Here is a 23,222-nt window from a genome sequence, read left to right as displayed (position 1 = left end):
ATTATCACCATTTCGGAGGATGCCGTGGTTCTTTTCGCACTTGTTGGGGTAGCTAGTTACCTCCGGTGCCTGGTAACCGAAGATAACCTGGCGAAAACGAACAAGGTAGATTCCCCATGCCTGTTCAACGAAGCACAATAGGAGCTGAACCGAGTAAGGTGTCCCCGCACCTTTTCATTTTTCAACTCTGGTTATAGGTGATCCTAACATTTCTTCTCATATTAACAGGCCTCGGTGCTTCACCACGAGACCTTTTTCCGATATCGTGAAGTGCTGTGCCAACTTGAGGCCGAAGCCAAAGAGCTCACTGAGAAGAGATACATGTCACGACCCATTTTCCATAATAGGTCATGATGGCGCCCGACTCCATTTGTCAGGCCAGCCAACGCGGAAGTATAATTAAATTCTCATTTTACCCTTACCAAAAACCATTATAATAGATTTTTCCCCAAATTAAAGTCATGAACCAGTAAAGATCAATAAAATGTAACGACAGTTATACAACCCAAAATAACGTCTACTACTGTGTGTGCCAGAACCTGGTGTCACAAGCTACGGGCAACTTAGTAGAATATACACAAAATGAATAATTCCCTATCCTACTGTCTGAATCAGGATAGACAGAAACAGCAACAAAAAAAATACAAGGAAGACTTCTTCGGCCGAGGGTCGGCAAGAAGGGAGTGCAGCTCACCGTGGAAGTCCCAGATGCGCTTACTGATATGCACCAGAGTGATGTCCGGATCCACCTGCCTCAAATCCTGTACATTTAAGTACAGAAGTGTAGCATGAGTACATAAACAATATGTACCTAGTAAGTATCCCGTCTAATCTCGAAGAAGTAGAGACAAGAGGTCGACTCGATACTTAATAAGCTCAATTAATATATATATATATATATATATATATATATATATATAAGTATGATGTATTCAAATCATGGAATTTACAAGTGTCAACAGTTTATGGCAAGTGGTATAAGTCAAGAACTTTACAGCATCAAGTTTATAATTTATCATATGAGATACTGGCAAAATAAAGCATGTATAGGCTTTTCCACAATTAACATGCGCACATAATACCGAGGCGACGGCCCGATCCAACAAAAATAAACTGTGCACTTGCCGAGGGTCGACGGCGCGCCTATAGATGCATCTATTCATACCGAGGCGATCGGCCCGATCCACAAATAAGGATGAAATATCAAGTTCGCACACATGGCACATAAATGGTCAAGAATACCAAATCACACTTAATTAACTATACAAGTATGCTCCTATCCCCTTTTAAGTCTCTAGTACACGCTAGGTGTTCATAACAACAATTTAACATAAGAGATATATTTAATAGGCATGTTGTAGGTCCTAAGCTACCCGGACATTTATCATAGTAGTAGCTACGCATGGGCTCTCGTCACATAACGCGTGCGTAGCCCCCGCATTTAGCAACAAACACTCAAACATTAATCCTAAGGGGACAATTCCCTCTTACGAGGTTAGAAAGGAGACTCACCTCGCTCCGAAGTGCACTTCCGATATCAAGAATAGGCCCAAACCCTCAATTCGTAGCCAAACGAGCACCAACTAATTAAAATAAGCAAGAACTAGTCAATAAGAGCTTACAAGGTTAAATTCTATTTGTTCAAGCAATTTCCTAACCATAAATACAAGTTTTCCTAATTTTCGACCTCGGGCCCACATACCCGGATTCCAAAAATTTTCGAAGGAAGTTGTTCTCTATCACCTAAGGATCACAAATATGTGATTTCCAGTTCATTTCATGGTAAGGTATAGGATTAAATCTTAGTTTTGACTAAACCCTAGGTCTAACTCTAATCTTTTGATTTTTACCTAATTTTAGTGTTAAATCTACCTAATGTTTATGTATTTGAACTAAAAGTGGGTGGGAATTACTTACCTTGCAATGATATGTGGAAACTCTCTCTTTGAAACCCCCAAAATCGCCCAAGTGTGTAGTGAGAAATGAGAGAAATGAGTTTGGGTTCGTATTAATGAACCCTTCTGCCCCTAGTGATTCCCGCTTCTGCGGCAGGAATCCCACTTCTGCGGAAGTGAGCCGCTTTTGCGGAAAAGGCCAACGGGCCTGGGCCGCTTTTTCGGTCTAAACCTCGCTTCTGTGAGGCCGCGTCAGCGGAAAGGCCACCGCTTCTGCGGTTCTGGGCCTGGGCGGATGGACCGCTTCTGCGGTCAGGGGTCCGCTCCTGCGGTTTCCCCTGGGCCTGGCCCCTTCCGCTTCTACGATAAACGACAGCTTCTGCGGTCCAAGAGCCGCAGAAGCAGTTATTGCAGAAGCGGCAGATAAGGCTTTTTCCTAAGTTTTCAACTTCACTCGAACCTCGACCATTTGACGCTCGGGGCTCCCGAGCCCCGCCCGAACATACCGACAAGTTTGAAATCACGAGGCGGACCTACTCGAACCCTCGAAACACTCAGAACAACGCTAAATCGAGGAATCAACCCCCAAAACCAAATGAATCAATTCATTGAACTTCAAGTTTTTAATTCTCCTTCAACGGGTCAAAACGCCCTTAAACTACTCGGATGGACACCAAATTTTACGGGTAGGTCTTAACTGATATTTCGGACTTGTACCAAGTTTCGGAATCGAAATCCGAACCCGATACCTATGAAAACAATGATTTCTTAGTTTATTTAAATCTTTGAAACTTTAACTTAACAATTTCACAAAAAAATTCATTACTCGGGCTAGGGACCTCGGAATTCGATTCCGGGCATATGCCCAGGTCCCATATTTTCCCGCGAACCCTCAGAAATTGCCAAATCACGATTCCGGGTCCGTTTCCCCAAAGTTTTGACCAAAGTCAAACTTGGACCTTTTTAAAGAAACTTGAAGAAGCAACTAGGCTTATTCTTGCTCAAAACTCTTCTAACTTCCGAAACCCCCGTCCCCGCAAGTCATAAATTAGCTAAAGCAAGTGCGGAAGGTATTATTTAAGGGAACGGGGTTTGGAAATGCAAAACGACCAGTCGGGTCGTTACATTCTCCACCTCTTAAACAAACGTTCATCCTTGAACGGACATAGAAAAGTACCTGGACTGCTGAATAAGTGGGGATATCGGCTCCGCATGTCATCCTCGGACTCCCAGGTCGCCTCCTCAACCGGCTGGCCCCTCCACTGGACTCTTACTGCAGAAATCCTCTTGGACCTCAACTGGCGGTCCTGTCTATCAACAATGGCAACTGGCTCCTCGTAGCCCAAGCACTCATCTAACTGTATGGTACTGAAATCCAACACATGTGAATAGTCGGCATGATACTTCCGGAGCATCGATACATGGAAGACTGGATGAACTCCTGATGAACTGGGAGGTAAAGCAAGCTCATAGGCAACCTCTCCAACTCGCCTCAGTACCTCGAAGGGGCCAATAAACCTTGGGCTCCACTTGCCCTTCTTTCCGAACCTCATAATGCCCTTCATAGGCGAAACCTTCAAGAGGACCTTCTCGCCAACCATAAATGATACATCGCGCGCCTGCTGATCCGTGTAACTCTTCTGCCTGGACTGAGCTGTGCGGAGCCTCTCCTGAATCAACTTTACCTTATCCAAGGCATCCTGAACCAAATCTGTACCAAGCAACTTAGCCTCACCAGGCTCAAACCACCCGATAGGAGAACGGCAACGCCGACCATATAATGCCTCATACGGGGCCAGCTCTATGCTGGACTGATAGCTGTTATTATATGCAAACTCCGCCAAGGGTAAGAACTGATCCCACTGCCCTCCAAAGTCAATCACACATGCTCTAAGCATATCCTCTAAAATCTGAACTGTCCGCTCCGACTGCCCGTCGGTCTGAGGATGGAATGCTGTGCTAAGCTCCACGCGGGTCCCCAACTCCCTCTGAACAGCCCTCCAGAAATGGGAAGTGAACTGAGGGCCTCTGTCTGATATGATGGAGACCGGCACACCGTGCAACCTCACCATCTCCCGAATGTAAATCTGGGCATATCTCTCCGCTGGATAAGTAGTCGCCACTGGGATGAAGTGGGCGGACTTGGTCAATCTATCCACAATAACCCACACTGAATCAACCTTCCGCTGAGTCCGCGGCAACCCAACCACGAAATCCATGGTGATGCGCTCCCACTTCCATTCCGGAATGGGCATCCGCTGGAGTAGGCCTCTGGTGCTCGTGTTTAACCTCCTGGCAATTCAAACATTTAGCTGCATACTCCGCAATGTCCTTCTTCATCCTCCGCCACCAGTAATGCTGCCTCAAGTCACGATACATCTTCGTGGCACCTGGATGAATTGAGTACCTCGAACTGTGGGCCTCCTCTAGAATCCTCTCTCTCAAGCCATCAACATTAGGAACACATACACGGCCCTGAAGCCGTAACACACCATCCTCGCCAATAGAAATCTCCTTGGCACCTCCCTGAAGTACCGTCTCTCTGATAGCCTCCAAATGTGGATCATCGAACTGGCGGGCCTTAATCTGCCCCAATAACGAGGACTGAGCAACCACACATGCTAGAACTCGGCTGGGCTCTGAAATGTCCAATCTCACGAGTCTGTTAGCTAAAGACTGAATGTCCAAAGCTAATGGTCTCATCTCAGCAGGAATGAATGCCAAGCTACCCATACTCTCTGCCTTCCTACTCAAGGCATCCGCGACCACATTTGCCTTGCCTGGGTGACAAAGAATGGTAATGTCATAATCCTTTAGTAACTCAAGCCACCTGCGCTGCCTCAAATTAAGATCCCTCTGCTTGAACAAATGCTGCAAGCTGCGATGGTCTGTATAAACCTCACATGACACTCCATATAAATAATGCCTCCATATCTTAAGAGCACGAACAATCGCCGCCAACTCTAGATCGTGCACAGGGTAATTTTTCTCATGAACCTTCAGCTGACGTAAAGCATATGAAATAACTCGCCCCTCCTGCATCAATACACATCCCAAGCCAACGCGAGAAGCGTCGCAATAAACTGTATACATCCCTGAACCGGAAGGCAATACAAGAACTGGTGCCGTAGTCAAGGTCGTCTTGAACTTCTGGAAGCTCTCCTCACAATCATCGGACCAACAGAACAGGGCCCCCTTTTGGGTCAATCTGGTCAGAGGTGATGCAATAGATGAAAATCCCCGCACAAATCGCCGGTAATAGCTTGCTAACCCCAAGAAGCTCCTGATCTCGGTCATTGAAGTAGGACGTGGCCAACTCTGAACTGCCTCAATCTTCTTGGGGTCCACCTTGATACCCTCTCCTGACACTACATGCCCCAAGAATGCTACTGACTCTAGCCAAAACTCACACTTGGAGAACTTAGCATAAAGCTTCTGCTCTCGCAAGGTCTGAAGCACTACTCTCAAATGCTGCTCGTGCTCCCCCAGGCTTCATGAGTATATCAAGATGTCGTCAGTGAAGACGATGATAAAAGAATCAATATAGGGCCTGAACACCCTGTTCATCAAATCCATAAATGCCGCTGGAGCATTAGTCAAGCCAAAGGACATCACCAGAAACTCATAGTGGCCATACCTAGTCCTGAATGTAGTTTTCGGAACATCTGAATCTCGAATCTTCAGCTGATGATACCCTGACCTCAAGTCGATCTTAGAGAACACCCTAGCACCCTGCAACTGATCGAACAAATCATCAATACGGGGCAATGGATACTTGTTCTTGATGGTGACTTTGTTCAACTGGCGGTAATCAATGCACATCCGCATAGTCCCATCCTTCTTCTTCACGAATAGCACTGGTGCACCCCAAGGCGATACACTGGGCCTAACAAACCCCTTTGCTAATAACTCCTCCAACTGCTCCTTCAGCTCCTTAGGAGCCATACGGTACGGTGGGATAGATATAGGCTGAGTGCCTGGAGCCAAATCAATACAGAAATCAATATCACGGTCCGGAGGCATGCCAGGAAGATCAGAAGGAAAAACATCGACGAACTGTCGGACTACTGGCACTGAATCAATCGTCGGAGACTCTGCGGTGGTGTCTCGCACATAAGCTAGATAAGACAAACATCCCTTCTCCACCACGCACTGAGCCTTCAGGAAAGAAATGACCCTGCTAGGCGTATCAACTGTGGAACCCTTCCACTCCAATCTCGGCAACCCTGGCATCGCTAGAGAAACAGTCTTGGCGTGGCAATCTAGAACGGCGTGATATGGAGATAACCAATCCATGCCCAGAATAACCTCAAAATCGATCATATCGAGCAGCAGGAGATCTGCTCTAGTCTCACGACCACAGAAACGTAACCACACAAGACCGGTAGACCCGGTTCACAACCACAGAACTCACCCATACGGAGTGGACACATGAACATGAGCACCCGAAGGCTCAGGAGAATACGCCAGGAAACGAGCAAACAGAGATGATACATANATATGAATAAGTAGACCCTGGATCAAATAACACCGATGCATCTCTACCGCTGATGGAAATAATACCTGTGATGACGGCATCTGAGGCCAATGCATCTGGCCTGGCTGGAAGAGCGTAGAATCTAGCTGGAGCACCGGCTGTCTGGCCCCCAACTGACTGAGTAGTAGCTGGCTGACCTCTCCCCGTCTGGCCTCTACCCCTGGAACGGCCTCTACCAGTCTGCTCTCCACCTCTAGGCAGCTGGGCCGCTGGTGCTGGAGTCATGGACTGCTGCCCCTGCTGTACTGCCTTGCCCCTAAGCCTGGGGCAGTATCTCCTCATGTGGCCTGCGTCCCCGCACTCAAAACAACATGGTGCGGCGGCCTGCTATCCGGATGGCTGACCCTGAATACCAGAAGGCCCACTAGAAGAAGCCTGAGTAGCCGGCGGGCGGTAAGAACTCTCCGGCATAGCACTGAAATAAGGACCGGAAGACTCCGGAGGACCTGAATACCCACTGGATGAACCCTGAATAGCTGGCGGGAGAGAACTCTCTGGCATGGCACTGAAATAGGAGCGCGCTGGAGCACCTCGAGCCGGTGGTGGTGCTGGAGCTGGGGGCCTGCTGGGCTGACCCCTCCCAAAGTGACCTCTGCCCCTGGTTGGGGTACCTCTGAACTCTCCTGAGAATCTGGCCCTCTTGTCCTGCTGCATCTGCTCTCTACCCCTCAAACGGTAGCCCTCAATCCGGCGGGCAATCTCAAGTACTAGCTGATATCCAGTGCCCATCTCTACCTCACGAGCCATACCCGACCGGATAGTGGGATGTAACCCCGCAACAAACCTCTGTACTCTCTCTGTCTCTGTGGGAAGTATCATGAGTGCATGGCGAGACAACTCAGAGAACCTCGCCTCATAGTCAGTCACTGACATATGACCCTGCTCCAGATACTCAAACTGATGACGTAGCTCTTCCCTCTCAGAGGGTGGAATGTACCGATCAAGGAACAACTGAGTGAACTGACCCCAAGTAAGGGGAGGAGCGCCTGCTGGCCTGCTAAGCAAGTAAGACTGCCACCATCTACGGGCCCTGCCCTCCAGCTGAAAAGTAGTGAAGTTGACTCCATGTGACTCCAAGATCCTCATGTTGTGCAGTCTATCCCTGCACCTGTCAAGGAAATCCTGGGCATCCTCATGACGCTCGCCCCCGAAGACTGGAGGGTGCAACTTGGTCCATCTGTCTAATAACTTCTGCGGATCGCCGTCCACAGCTGGCCTGGGCTGGGGTGCCGCTGCAGCAACTGGCTGGACCCCCTCTGCGGGTAGTGCACCCGGAGTATGATAAACTGCGGCTGCATGACCTGGAGCATGTGCGGTAGGGGTCTGTGCTCCCCCTCCTGCCTGTGAGGTAGCTGGATCTGCTGGAAATAAACCAGCTTGAGTCATAGTGTCCATGAACCGAAGCATACGGCTCATGACCTCCTGAAATCACGGCGCAGTCATGAAATCCATCGGAGTAGGCACAGCTGCGGGCGCCTCGCCCTGCTCCTCAATAATGGGATCCCTCGCAGGGTCTGCTGGTGGTGCATCTGGAATAGCTCTGGGACGCCCTCTTCCCCTACCACGGGCCGGTGCCCTCCCCCGGCCTCTACCTCGGCCTCTAGCAACGGGGGGAGCAGCTCCTCCCGGGTCCGGAACGTCGGCGGTACGAGTCCTCACCATCTGTGAGATAATAGAAGAGAAAACTTAGTACACTGACCACTGCACGATGGAGAATGAATAAATAGTAGTCTTTCCTAACACCCTATAGCCCCTCGAAGATAAATACAGATGTCTCTGTACCGATCTACAAGACTCTATTAGGTTTGCCCGTAACTTGTGAGACCTACGTGAACCTAGTGCTCTGATACCATGTTGTCACGACCCATTTTTCATAATAGGTCATGACGGCGCCTAACACCATGGTCAGGCCAGCCGAATGCGGAAGTGTGATTAAGTTCTCATTTTACTTTAGCCAAAGACAGTGATACTAGAATTTTCAAATTTAAAGATAAAACTAGTAAAAATCATAAAGTGCTAAAATAGCGATACAACCCCCAAAATGAATGTCTACTACAGTGTGTGCCAGCACCTGGTGTCACAAGCTACGGGCGACCAGTAGAATATACACAAAAAGAATGAAACACTATCCTACTGTCTGAATCAGGATAGACAGAAATCAAAAATACAAGAAAGGACTCCTTTGGCTGCGGATCGGCATGAGAGAGAAGGCAGCTCACCGTAGAAGTCCCTAAGCGTGCTCACTGATGCGCACCAGGATGATGTCCAGATCCACCTGCCTCAAATCCTGTACAATTAAGTACAGAAGTGTAGCATGAGTACATAAACCACATATACTCAGTAAGTATCCCGTCTAATCTCGAAGAAGTAGAGACGGGAGGTCGACTTGATACTTACTAAGGTCGAGATAATATAATATAATAAAGTGAGATATACAGCATGAAGGATCTCCAATAACACACGTTTAATAGATGAGTCATATTCATGTTCTTGTCATAATTAAATTACCAGTTTTCCCTTTTTTCATATCAAATGAGTGATCATGTCATAACTAAATGTAAGCATATAAATCATGCACCAACATGCTGAGGTCGACGGCCCGCTCCAACAGAAAATAAATTGTGCACCGCCGAGGGTCGAGCGGCACGAACCATAGATGCATCTATTATCACCGAGGTGATCGGCCCGATCCATAATCATCAAGAAAATATCAAGAAAAGCACATAAGGCTCAATTACATACAAGGGAATTCTTACCAAGGCTCAACAAACTCATACGTTCACCTTTCATTTCCTCAAGTCTCTAGCAAATCAAAATGATCATATTGGCAATTTAAAATAAGAGATATTCCCCAATTAGACATGATGTGGGTCCTAAACTACCCGAACAATTATCATATAGTGGCTACGCACGGACTCTCGTCACCTAGTACGTACGTAGCCCCCGCATTTAGCAACAATTACTCATTTAAAATTCTATGGGAACAATTCCCTCTTACAAGGTTAGAAAGGAGACTCACCTCGCTCCAAAGTGCACTCCCAATGTCCAAGAACAAGCCCAAGTCCTTAATTCAAAGCCGGACAATCCCAAACTAATCAAATGAAGTAAGAACTAGTAAATAAAGGCTTACAAGGTTGAATTCTAGCTATTTCAGCAATTTCCTAACCATTAACACAACTTTCCTAAATTCCGACCCCGGGCCCACGTGCCCGAATTTCGAGATTTTTTGAAGGAAGTTGTTCTCTATCACCTAAGGATCACAAATATATGATTTCTAGTACACTACATGGCAAATTATGTGATAAAACCTTAGTTTTCATTAAACCCTAGGTCTAGCTCAAATCCCTTGATTTTACCTAATTTTTAGTGTAAAATCTACCTAATGTTTATGTATTTGAACTAAAAATGAATGGGCATTACTTACCTTGAAATGTTATGTTGAAACCTCCTCTTTGGAATCACCAAAATTGCCTAAGTGTTGAGAATAATGTGGAAGAAATGAGTTTGGGTTCGTATTAATGAACCCTTCTGCCCCCAGTGGTTTCCGCTTTTGCGGACACGAGCCGCTTTTGCGGAAATTGGCAAGGGGGCCTGGGCCGCTTCTGCGGTCATAATCTCGCTTCTGCGAGGCCGCTTAAGCGAAAAGCCCACCGCTTCTGCGGTTCTGGGCCTGGGCGGATGGACCGCTTCTGCGGTCAGGGGTTCGCTCCTGCGGTTTCCCCTGGGCCTGGCCCCTTCCGCTTCTGCAATAAAACGACCGCTTCTGCGGTCTCGCTTCTGCGGTCCAAGAGCCGCAGAAGCGGTTATGACAGAAGCAGCAAATAAGGTTTTTCCTAAGTTTTCAACTTCACTCGAACCTCGACCATTCGACGCTCGGGGCTCCCGAGCCCCGCCCGAACATACCGACAAGTCTGAAATCACGAGTCGGACCTACTCGAGCCCTCGAAACGCTTAAAACAATGCTAAATCAGGGAATCAACCCCAAAACCAAATGATTCAAATCATTGAACCTTCAAATTCTAAATTTCCTCCTAACGGGTCAAAACGCCCTTAAACCACTCGGATTGACACCAAATTTTACAGGTAAGTCTTAACTGATATTTCGGACTTGTACCAAGTTTCGGAATCGAAATTCGAACCCGATACCTAGGAAAACAATAATTTCTTAGTTTATTTAAATCTTAGAAACTTAAACTTAACAATTTCATATAAAAATTCATTACTCGGGCTAGGGACCTCGAAATTCGATTCCGGGCATATGCCCAGGTCTCATATTTCCCCGCGGACCCTCAGAAATTGCCAAATCACGATTCCGGGTCTATTTCCCCAAAATGTTGACCGAAGTCAAACTTGGCCTTTTTAAAGAAACTTAAAGAAGCAACTAGGCTTATTCTTGCTCAAAACTCCTCTAACTTCCGAACCACCCGTCCCCGCAAGTCATAAATTAGCTAAAGCAAGTGCGGAAAGTATTATTTAAGGGAACGGGGTTCGAAAATGCAAAACGACCAGTTGGGTCGTTACACGATGTCCCTAAGATAGCTTTCCGCACTCGGTACGGACATTATGAGTTCTTGGTGATGTCATTCGGGTTGACAAATGCCCCAGCAGCTTTTATGGACTTGATGAACCGAGTGTTCAGGCCTTACTTGGATTTGTTCGTGATAGTCTTCATTGATGATATTTTGATATATTCCCGCAGCCGGGAGGAGCACGAGCAGCATCTTAGAGTGGTTCTTCAGACTTTGAGGGACGGTCAGTTGTACGCCAAGTTTTCGAAGTGTGAGTTTTGATTGAGTTCAGTTGCATTCCTGGGTCGTGTGGTGTCAACAGAGGGTATTCAGGTTGATCCAAAGAAGATTGAGGCAGTCAAGGCCTCGACCAGCATCAGCTACAGAGATGCGGAGTTTCTTGGGTTTTGTGAGGAAAGAGTGTAAAGCACGAAAGGTGATGCCGTGTATGATTGTGAGGAAAGAGTGTAAAGCACGAAGGGTGATGCCGTGCCGCACGATGTACCATTCCGTGCCAATTATGTTGATTATATGGTGAGGAAAGAGAGTAAAAGCACGAAGGGTGATCCCGTGCAAACTTTCTTTATATGATTGCTTTGGTGAGGACAAGAGTAAAAGCACGAAGGGTGATGCCGTGCATTTATTGATTCTGATTCTTTGTGGATATCCGAGATATATATTGTTTCTTTCATTTACCTGTTGTCTTTCTATTCAGAATTGATATCTCCCCCGCAGCATGCTCCCCCTCCCATACTTGACTGTTTATTTCTGTACTTCTTTTCCGCTGTATATAGTTGAATTGCACAGGTTTATGTGGTAGTCTGGTCTAGCCTCGTCACTACCTCGCCGAGGTTAGGCTAGGCACTTACCAGCACATGGGCGGTTGTGCTGATACTAGACTCTGCACTCTTTTGTGTAGATCCCAGTGCTGTAGACTTTGGACAGTAGATCGGGTGGCTACCTTCAGTCCACACAGAGATCCAAGGTAGACCTGCAGGTGTCCGCAGGCCCTGGCGTCTCCTCTATCCTTTATTTCCTGTTTCATCTCTTGATTTTTGAGACGGTGTATCTTTTACTTTCAGACTTTGTATTTAGCGCTCTTAGATCGTCTGTGACACTGTGACACCAGGTTTTGGGTGATTAAGGCTTAAGTAGTTGTAATAGGTACAGACTTCAGAGATTGTATTGTTTTCTTCCGCTTAATTTGAATTTCCGCTGTTTATATGTTATCGCTTTATGTTTGTTAAAAAGAAATAATTGGATAATGAAGTAATTAGTCTTAAAGGATTGGCTTGCCTAGCTCACATTAGTAGGCGCCATCACGACTCCCGAGGATGAGAAATTCGGGTCGAGACACTAACCCTCTTAAAATTAATAAAAGTGATTTGAAGCTCAAAAAGGGTTTCAATTATGAAAAATGACAAAAAGATTGTTCAAAAGTATTTTTCAGAGTCGCCACCTGACATTTGATTTCAGTGTGTTAGGTCACCATTTTTTAGAAATAATTTTTCCTTTTAAAACACTTTGGACTCCAAAACTAAGTCTGCACCAGAGTTTTAGGTAAGGGGGTTCATTTAACTCGGGGAAAAGGTGTTAGGCATTCCCCGAGTCCCGTGAAAATCACGGTTGCGTACTCGATCTAGTTGGTTTTAAAGAATATTCGGGCTGAGGTAAGAAAAACACACAAATGGATAATAAATAGCAAAAAGGTTTGAGGTCGTCCCCTTCCTAATAAAAGAAAATAAAATAAGTTCCACTACCCTATACTATGCTTCCGCTGATGATGCCATGGCCTCCATTTACATTTACCCCTCTATAAATCTCTTTACTCACTATGTCTTAATTATGAAAGTTACCTTGTATACCCATAAAAAAATTACATGGCATATCTTGATAGAGAATCAACCACTATTAGTAAGAGGATAATAACCCTTAAATGTAGCATTAATTGTTGGAACGTGTACTCAGTGAATTTTGAGATTCACATCTCTCCTAATTGAACCATATTCCTATTTTTCATCGGAACTTCATTTATGATATTGAATACTCTATACCTTCAAATATTCATATATATTTTAAAATACCACAATATTCTAATTTAGAATACAATTCAAATCGAATATATCGCAATATTCTAATAACAAGTATAATATCTAAACCAAGCGTATCAGAGTATTTTAATTTAGAATATATTATTCACACTAAATATACAATAATATTTTAATTTGTAATACATTATTCAAATACTATAATATTGTAATTTAAAATATTTTAATTTGAAAAATCTTACTGTATTATTCAAACTAATGTATTTACTATATGTTTGAATATATTTCAAATTAGAATATTGTGTTATGTTCGATTTGAATATTTATCCGAAATCAGAATATTATAGTTGTTTGATTTGATTATTGTATTTTTCATTTGGATATTGTGGTTTATCGCATTCCAAATGAGAAAATTGTGGTATGCATGATTTGAATACTATATTCAAAATTAGAATATTATCGTATGTTTGAGTTGAATATTGTATCCCAAATCAGAATTTTGTGTTATGTTCGATTTGAATATTATCTTCTAAATTAAAATATTATAGTTGTTTGATTTGAATATTGTATTTATCATTGGGACATTGTGGTTTATTGGTTTGAATAGTATTTTTTAATATTTTATTTAGTTTAGATATTATATTCCTAATTAGAACATCTTCACCTTTTTTTATTTTTCTTTTGATTATATAAATGAGAGATAAAAAAAGATTACGGACGACATCATAGAGAAATTACCGGGGTTTGGACTTTTTGGTGAACATGTATAATTTCAGTTCCTTAAAACATGAGATGATGGAGTGTTTTAAGGGATTAAGTTGGGGTAAGAGATAATTTAGTTCCTTAAAAGGTGGGATTTATTAAATGACATATAATGATATTAAAAGTTTAAAAAATAATAAACTTTTATAAAGTAGGTATACAAGGTAAAATAAATATTTCAAAGGTATGTGAAGTTAACTAGCATTTCTAGTGGGCGTAACGTGTAGATTACTCTAAAAATATATATATAAATATTCTACGGGACATTCCCCTGTTAAATAATAAACTAAAGGGGAGACCTCTCACCTTGAATAAAAGAAAGGACCTAAAGTTTGCTTACCCAGGGGTTGACGGCCTAAGCATGGTCGGCTAATAAAATAAAGTAAAACAATTAACCTAGGGGAAATTACCAGCTATGTCCATTTATACGTTGCTCATTACAAAAATTGGCCAATTGATAAAATATTACTAATATTAGCCAAATTAGCCAATTAGCTATTTGTAGCAAAAAAAATATCAAATTTTTGCTTTGTTTTGAGTGGGTGTTATTAGAATAGATTGGGCACAACTTAAGGAGCTTAAATCTCAGTTTTGGGATGATTTGGTGAAGTTTTGAGGTGGTTTGAACTGAAAATCCGAAGTAAAAGCTGAACATGAATAAAAAGGATATGTATATCACATTGTGTATCATTTGTGTATCACATATGTATCATATTTGTATCAATTGTGTATCACATGTATATCCATGTATACCTGTGTGTGTGATACATGCGTGATACATGTTTGATACATGTGTCGTAGAAGACTTTTTTGAACTCGATTTAATTACGAATTTTGATACAAAACCAGTCCAAATCACCTCCAATCTTCCTCCAATTTTGTATATTGACTTATCTATATATTTTCAATGAATTTCAACTATACCCATTGAAAAAGTTCCTTTTTTGTTTAGATTTTTGGAATATTGTATAGATTTTTGTATTTCATCACCTTATTTGCTACCCCATCTATGAAATTTCCTTTCCGTCTTGTATCTAATGTTGCTAATCACGCTTAAAAATGTGGAAGGTGAGTTTTGCATGTGATTCTTTGAGAGAAAGAACCCTATTATTTGGTTTTTCAATTTTTATGGGCTAGTTTTGGTAAGTCTATGACTAATGGCTAGATGTTGGTAAGTTGAGATTTATTAGAAACATTTGTGTAAGTTTCTCTTAACCTGGTGAACTCAGCTTTTCATTCTTAATATCCAACCCCCAAGGTTCGCTTTACAAAAAGAGCGCATAAACCGTGAGCAAACGAAATGAACAAAGAGATTTATATTCCATCAAACAAGCACTGCGCAACTATCCAAAGGTTCTAAATAGGCAAGTACCAAAACTAAAAAAAAAACACTACACAAGACGTAAATAATGATAGACTAAACCAAGTTATTAAAGAATGTTAACAGACATTTAAGCCTATCCATCTTTGTTAGTTTCTTTATCATTTCAGATTTTCTAACTCACACCAGCTCTAACTTAAGAAATTATGTTCTCTTCTTAAATCAACTACGTACTATTACTTCCCCATCAAAATCACTCAAGCTCACGAAACTAATGCCGTCCAAATTAAAACTGGACTTCATATGAAAAAATTAGTATGGGTTTTTAACTAAGGATGAAGAAAGTTAACAAATCAAATCCGCTAGATAAAGATGGAATCGAAAGAGTGAATATTAGCTAAAGCTTGCAAACATTAGGACTAAGACATATATATTTCTATTTTATTAACACGTTGCCAAAGTTTACTAATTCAACATTAAACTATCATGGTCAAAATAAGATAGGAAAAATGATTTTTCATGAGGATACAAGTGAGTTGGTAAGAAAAGAAGAGTTAAATAGAAAAAAAAAAAAAAATACGAAGTTTTACCCCAAGCTCAATTTCAGAAAAACAAAGGAAATAAAAATCAGCAAAAACATGTGTTCGAAAATCTGTTCTAAAACTTAAATTACCCCAATATCACCAGAAATGGCAAACGCAGAAAGTCTCAAACTCCAATTATTATGCACGAACACTAAAAGCAAACAAAGAGCTAGAGAATTACTAAACCTTAACACTAATTGAATTTTCTATGCTCCAGATTTTAAACAGCTCTCATTATACTAAAGTAAACACCAATACAGAAGAAAAGAGAAGAATCGAACCTGAAGTGAACTTTTGATTAATCTTGTTTGGAAGCAAATGGTGTCGGAATTCGAGTATCCGACAGAGAACGCGCAAGGCAGCAACAAAACGAGTTTAAGAGCCACGAACTTGACCTCCAACGAACCTCCGACTCGTCAACTCCAAACCCCTCGAACGAACTCTATAATTGGAAACCAAAAGCTCAAAAAAATTTTTGAATCGGCAACTAAACCACCAACTCAACTGAATTTCATTTTTTTTTTTTTTTTTTTTGAAGAAACCAAAACCGAAACTAAAAAGAGGCCACTGAAATAGATACTAGTTTGTATTTGGAATTTTATGAAGAAGCCAAAAAGAGAAAAAACCCCGGTGGAAACTCCAGAATCCTTCTTTTTGAAACCCCTTTTTTTTTTTAAATCTTTTTCTGGAATCTCCAACGACAAATGAAGAAAGCAAAGATCAAAAACCCCAAAAGCAAACCCAAATTATTTTCTCCAACCTTCTTTTTCTCTGAACCCCCCGCCCCCCCTCCGCCCCCCCCCTCCCCCCCAAAATCTGTCCAATCCCCCTAATATATAGCTCACTCAAGAATCTTCTTCTTCTTCACCAAGAAAACGCATGGGAGCACAAAACAAATCCGAAAATATTTATCCAAAAATTCGAAAATCCCTTCAATGGACGAGATAAGACAAATGGAGGGAGTAGATCGAGTGTAACTTGATCCTATGCACCCCATTTTTCTGTTCTCGCCTAAAAGAGACAAATTTGGAAAAGAAAAAAATGAAGAGAATATGCGTGAAGATGATGAAGCTTGGTACGGAATGTGTGACGTGGAGGAAGGAGAGAAGAGAAGAGAAGGGGGAACCATTAGTTAACTCGCCGGGTTTGTGAGTTTTTCCGGCGAGTTTGGGTGGTACGCAGCGGCGGAGAGTGGAGGAGAGGGAGGGGGGCGCCGTTTTTGGTTGGGTATTTAGGGTTAGGGTTAAGACCAAATGATTTTTATATGGGGTGAGGGACTAACTCATGACCATTGGATTAAAATTTGGTGAATGGCTAAGATTTTAATAGGGAGATGGAGCGGGTTGGATGGCTGGGCGCGGGTCATGGGCTGCTGGTTGGTGAGAAGTGTAAAGAGGTGTGGGTCTTGTGGGTAAAAATTGCACGGGGCGCCCTATTTGGTCGCCCCCATTTAACCTATACACATTTTTTAAAAAAAATTTGAACTTGTACCCACATTTTAAACAACTTCAGTCCCCTTTCTCCTCCTCCTTCTCCTCCTCCTTGTAACGACCCGACCCGTCGTTAGGGGAGTTACCGCCCCGTTTTCCTCGTTTTATGCTTCTATATGTTTCATTATATGTGGTTGGAGAATTTGAAGTAATTCAGTTAGAGTTCGGTTAGAAATGAGACAATAAGTCTCTTTATGAGAAGGTTAGTTTGGAAAAAGTCAACCGAATGTTGACTTATGAGTTAGAAGGCTCGGAATGGATTTCCGATGATTCGACTAGTTTCGGGGGATGATTTGTGACTTAGGAGCGCAGTCGGAATTGAATTTGGAGGTCCGGTGTAGAATTAGGCTTGAATTGGCTAAGGTTGGAGTTTGGTGAATTCCGGATGGTAGGTGAGATTTTGATCCGAGGGTCGGAATGGAATTCCGAGAGCTGCAGTAGCTCCGTTAGGTGATTTTGGATATGCGTGCTAAGTTTCAGATCATTCGGAGGTGTTTAGGACGGGTTTTAGATCAAATGCAAGTTTCGGAAGTTTTAGTTTAACTTAGGCTTGAATCCGTGGTAATTCGATGATTTTGATGTTAACGATAGTGTTTTGATGATTGGAACAAGTTTGAATAAGGTCTTGGGATGTGTTGGTGCTACTGGTTGAGGTCCCGGGGGCCTTGGAGTGATTTCGGGTGGTTAAACGGAGAATCTTGATGTTTGTTGCAGGTCTGGTGCACCTGGCTTCTGGTATTTCCGCATCTGCGGAAAAGGAGCCGCAGAAGCGATTCCGCAGATGCGGCTAAGAGATCGCATAAGCGGTCTGGAGCGGAGTTGGGCAGTTCCGTAGAAGCGGGACACTTTTCGCTTAAGCGAGTCCGCAGAAGCGGACAGGCAGTCGCAGAAGCGGGTTTGGCCAGGAGGTGGGCTTCCGCAGAAGCGGAAATTAGTGTCGCAGAAGCGGCCCTTGAGTTTTAATGAAAAACCGCATAAGCGGTCATATGGCCGCAGAAGCGGTCCCGCATAAGCGGTTACGGGACCGCAGAAGCGAAAACTGGGCTGGGCGACAGAAGGGTTTTAAAATAATATTTCATCCGCGACCCTTTCATATTTTTCCTCCATTGTTGACGTTCTTAAGAGCTTTGAGCAAGGAAATTCGAGGGTTTTGACTGAGAATCGCTTGGAGGTAAGTTCCTTGGCCTAAATATTCGAATTTATGGTAGAAATTACATGTAAATTGTAGAAAATTCATCAAAAACGGGTCAAGCTAGGGCTTGGAAAGCTGTGGTGTAAAAATGGAATTTGGAGAGTCAAACAAGCTCCGATTTTGGTAAACTTTATATGCACGGACTCGTGGCGAGACGAGGAATCTGTTGGTGTAATTTTCAGAATTTTTCGAGAAGTGGGCCCGGGGCTCGGGTTTTACCAACTTCGTGAATTTTAGTACTTTTCGAGTATTTTTGATTGGGTTATGTTTCTTTAACCCATATTTATGTATTCGTTGTGATTTTGACTAGATTCGACGCGCGAGGAGGTCGATACGAAAGGAAAAGGCATTGCAGACCATTCTACGGCCGGTAAGAGGTGAGTAGTTGGTGTATATGATGGCCTGAGGGTTTGAAACCCCGGCTTATCACATTGTGACGCTATTGTAGGGCGTGACTCGCACCCCATGGCAGGTGCGGGATTGGTTATGACTGGGTATTGAGACTTAGTCCATCCCGAACAAGAGTGTTTCTATATTGGCGACTAATACGCACCCTGTATTGAATATATCTGGGCTTATTGTCGTGTTTGGGGCCTTGTGCCGATCTATAGCATCCTTAGAGGATGATTGTCATTGTGATAGCATGCTTTGTATAATCATTGATCTCAGTCCTTTGTTTAATCACTGTTATGAAACGCTAAGTCACTTATCCTGAAGTTAAATATCTAAAGTATATTCTTCTTAATAAATTGGAAATGAGGAAATTAATTGAATCTGTTACGTGACTCATATGCATATTGTGGACTGAGTATGGATCGGGCTGCACGCCGCAGCGAATGATATTATTATATTGCGCTTGGGCTGAAGGAGCCCATCCGGAGTCTGTACACACCCCCAGTGAGCGCCGTCGACGTTAAATGGATCGGTTACGCGCCGTAGCGGTCATGTGCATTGCATTGCATCATTACATTATACTTGACTGATATATTTGAAGTTGTTTTGCTGTTGGTTCGTAGTTAGGTGTTGGACTGTTAGTTTTAGCTTTGCTTTGTGGCATTTCGTGGATTTCTTATCTTCAGACATTTTATATGCTTATTACTCACTGAGTTGGTAGTACTCACCCCCTACTCCCTGCACCTTGTGTGCAGATTCAGGTACTTCGGGAGCTTAGTTGAGCTAGCCGCTGGTTTCCAGAGTTCCAGGAGTGGTCGAGGTAGCTGCTATGACGTCCGCAGGACCCGACTCCTCCCTTATCCCTTTATTATTTCCGTACTTTAGAACTTCCTTATTTTGAGGATTCTTGACTCTATATTAGTTAGAGGCTCTAGACTCATGACCCCAGGTCTTTGGGAGTTACAGTTATGTCAGTATTTCGTATTGTTTTAATTGAGTATTTCAACTATGGGTATTAATATTTGATTTTAAGTATATGATTAATTGGTTTTGAGCTTTGTGCTCGGGTTGAGAGAGTAAATGGTCGGGCTTGCCTAGCATTAGTGTTGGGCGCCATCACGACCGGGTTTGGGGTCGTGACAAGTTGGTATCAGAGCCTAGGTTACTAGGCCTCATGAGTCATGAGCCGGTTTAGTAGAGTCTCGTGGAACGATACGGGGACACCTGTATTTCTCCACGAGAGGCTGCAGAACCTTTAGGAAAACTTCCCATTCTTGGAATTCTTATCGTGCGTACTTGATTCAGCTTGAGATATAACTCTTGAAATTCCTTCCACACGTCTGTATGCGCACGCGAGCGCTCAGTAATATATTTGCCTTGATGGCTTGTGATTCCCCGATCGAGGGGCGAGATGTAATCTCCGTGAGTTCATGTTGGGCCAGTCAGGAGGACTTAAGGCCGGATCTTTGCCTATGGCTTGAGCACCGAGGTGCTGATTGTGTGAACAAGTGATTTGAATTTATATGTTCAGTGTTGTCCCTAACTGTGGGAATGGCGGCTGGATATCCATGTGATGAGTATGTTAGTACTGTGAGATATATCTACGTGATCTTGGTAGTGACGAGGGAGTCTGCAGGATAATAGATGAACTGTTAGGCATTCGATTCCTATTGTGATCTGTTGTGTAGCCCCGAGTTATGGGTGCGTGAAGAATATTTTCGTATCTCCTAGTTGGAAAGTTAAGTGCAATACTTGCGGCGGTACGAGTTCAGACTCAGGAAGACTAAATTGGATGTATTTGTGTATGTCGGTGGAAGGTATTTTCTATGCGTCATGATTCGAATAGGTGCAACGCATGTCTATATATCAATTTTGATAATATAATACAGGTAGTATTGAGATTAATGTTGTTGATATACATTGTGATGTTTTGTCAAGTTGTAGCCGTGTTGTTAGGATGGTTTTGGTGATTCTCTGGCAGGTGGATAGGCCCAATTACAAAGGAAACTCTGCCGAAATTTTTGAAAAAATTTGGGACTTAGAAAAAAAAAATTTGGTCGCCTAGAGAGTAGGCTTAACTGTTATGTGAGTGAATGCAAGAAAATGCAGAAGAGTTAAAATTCCAGATGATTTGAGTTTCCACAAGCTTTTGAAAGAGCGAGTTCAATCTCACTGTGGTATTACGACAGCAATGGAGCATATGCGTTATGAGTATAGTGTGTTGTGATATATGGCTTCGAGCTAAGTTAGGGAGGTTGCTGCTGATTAGTTGATTGTATAGTTATGTACTATGTTAGTTCTGATTTGATGCATGCTGGTAAATTAGTTCTGGTTGCGGAAATTGGGTCGAGAATGGCACGAGTGAAGGAAAATTCTTGACAAGACGTCAAGAGATCGGATGAGCAGGAAAGAAGTTTCGATTGTTAAGGTAAATTGGTATTGTCTTCAGCGTCACCTAAGATCGGTGTTTTGTAAAAGAGGGCTTTGTGTCCTGGCTAATGATTCTTGATCGCTCTTCAGCGTTAGTGCAATCGGTGGTTTAGAAGTACGCCCCAAATATTATTGCGGTAGGTTGTGGGAGTATGTCCCACTGGAAGATTATATAAGTGTGGCATGTAGTCACTTGACTGATTAAAGATGTAAACCAATTATCAAGGTTGTGATGGTGTCGTTAAATTGAGGAATTCATGCCTGGAGGGCACTTGGCATATTGGGTTGTGAACTAGGAAGGATTACCCCGATTGTGATGGTTGTTCTTGTGTGTTATGTGAAAAAGGGAGTTATTATGGACCTTGAAAGGTTGTCAAACTGGTTCATTGTGAGCAGAATCGGCTTGAAGTTGGTGGAGGGACTTAATGTGAATAATGGATCTATATCAGGCCAGATGTGTGCATTTTTGTAACACGGTCCTCATGGAGGAGTAGTTAGGTTGATGCTTCATTGTCAAATATCTCGCGTAGTGAGGCATTACGCCGTGTGAGTTGTGAGACAACTCGAGAAATTGCTTACATGTTAAGAATCCGTGTAGGAATGATGTTATATGAGCAACTTGACTGTTGAAATCCCGATTGTATATCGCACCTCAGTTGTGCTTGAGTTTGTAGTTTATAACGCTAAATATCCCTCAGGGATGACATTATGCACTTAGCATGCTCATGACCGATATTCGGTATTTTGTTATAATGAGCAGATTTGGCTCGACGTGTATCTCCTTATGCGAGATCTATGTGTGGATCGGGTGGCACGCCGCCATGAGCGTGTTATTTGGATCGGGTTGCGCGCCACAACAGTATGATATTGAGCATGGTTTTCTATATGCTATTTTTGTATGCCTTGCTTCTTATTTTTCTATGGAGAGCACATAGTAGTGCGTGAGTTAGGCAGTTCCTTTCAGAGTTCTTTTTCATTTTGTACCGCGTTCGTATCGGTAGCCTATCAGCGCTTGGTGGCATCATATACGACTTATAATTATGTCTGGAGTGGCTTATTGCCCGAACAATTCGTACTGGGTAAGACGAGATCATTGAATTTGAGATCAGTGCAATCTGAGTATGTGAAGTAAAATTAAAGAGCTAAGACCATTGTTTGGTTCAGAATGAGGTGATAGTTCTTGCCAAGAGTATAGAACTAATGAATTGTTGTTTCGGTAGTAGTTATGAATGTGTACAGGTCTCATCAGTCGTGTCAGTATTGTAAGAATTTGAACAAGACCTGTGTATGTCATGCAGAGCATGGGATGTGTAGTGATTCCTCCTAAGTGATTAGATAAATGATCTTCGGATGATTGGGGAAAATGATATTGCTAAGTGGAAGTGATTTGATGAGAGTACATGTCTCAGAAAAAGGTAATGTGATTAAACTGATTATATTTCGGCAGTAGTGCGGCATGTTCTTGTTGGGTCCACTGGTGGTATTCGAGTTTGCTCGGTAGCACAGGTAAATATCGAGTATCTGTCGTGGAATGAAGGAGTATCAAATGTGTGCATGTATTCGCACGGTGGAAACTGGGATCAGGTATGATGATTTGTGTGTTATATGGAGTTCTGATGTACAGGCTATGTTGTGATGTTGGAATTCAGACTGGTTCTCTTAGTGTTGGAAGATTTTGAACTATTGCATTATGGGCTATGTCAGGAAATGCCACAGGCTGCGTGGCAAGGTGCATTAGACTATGTTCTAGTAGAATGGTTTATATTTCAAGGACTAGCGGATGGCTGGAAAGGATTGATGTTCTTGATTGGGCCTTCGTGGCGGATGCCAGTGCAGAGGCTTCTACCATTGATTCAGTTCCAGTATTGAGGGACTGTTCGGATGCATTTCTTGTGGCCGGACATATCGCCGGGTGAGATTGTGGATTTCGGTACTTAATTGGTGCCGGACACCGTATCGTACGGCTCTGGCAGGGGTTATAGTAGTGGAAGGAGCAGCTTCGGACTTCTTAGTATTGAGTTCGTTGGCAGGCCAGCGTGGCTACGTATGTAGCTTGAGTTAG

The sequence above is a fragment of the Nicotiana attenuata genome, unplaced genomic scaffold, assembly GCF_001879085.1.
Source record: "Nicotiana attenuata strain UT unplaced genomic scaffold, NIATTr2, whole genome shotgun sequence".
Classification (NCBI taxonomy): Eukaryota; Viridiplantae; Streptophyta; class Magnoliopsida; order Solanales; family Solanaceae; genus Nicotiana; species Nicotiana attenuata.
This window is presented reverse-complemented; position numbering follows the sequence as displayed.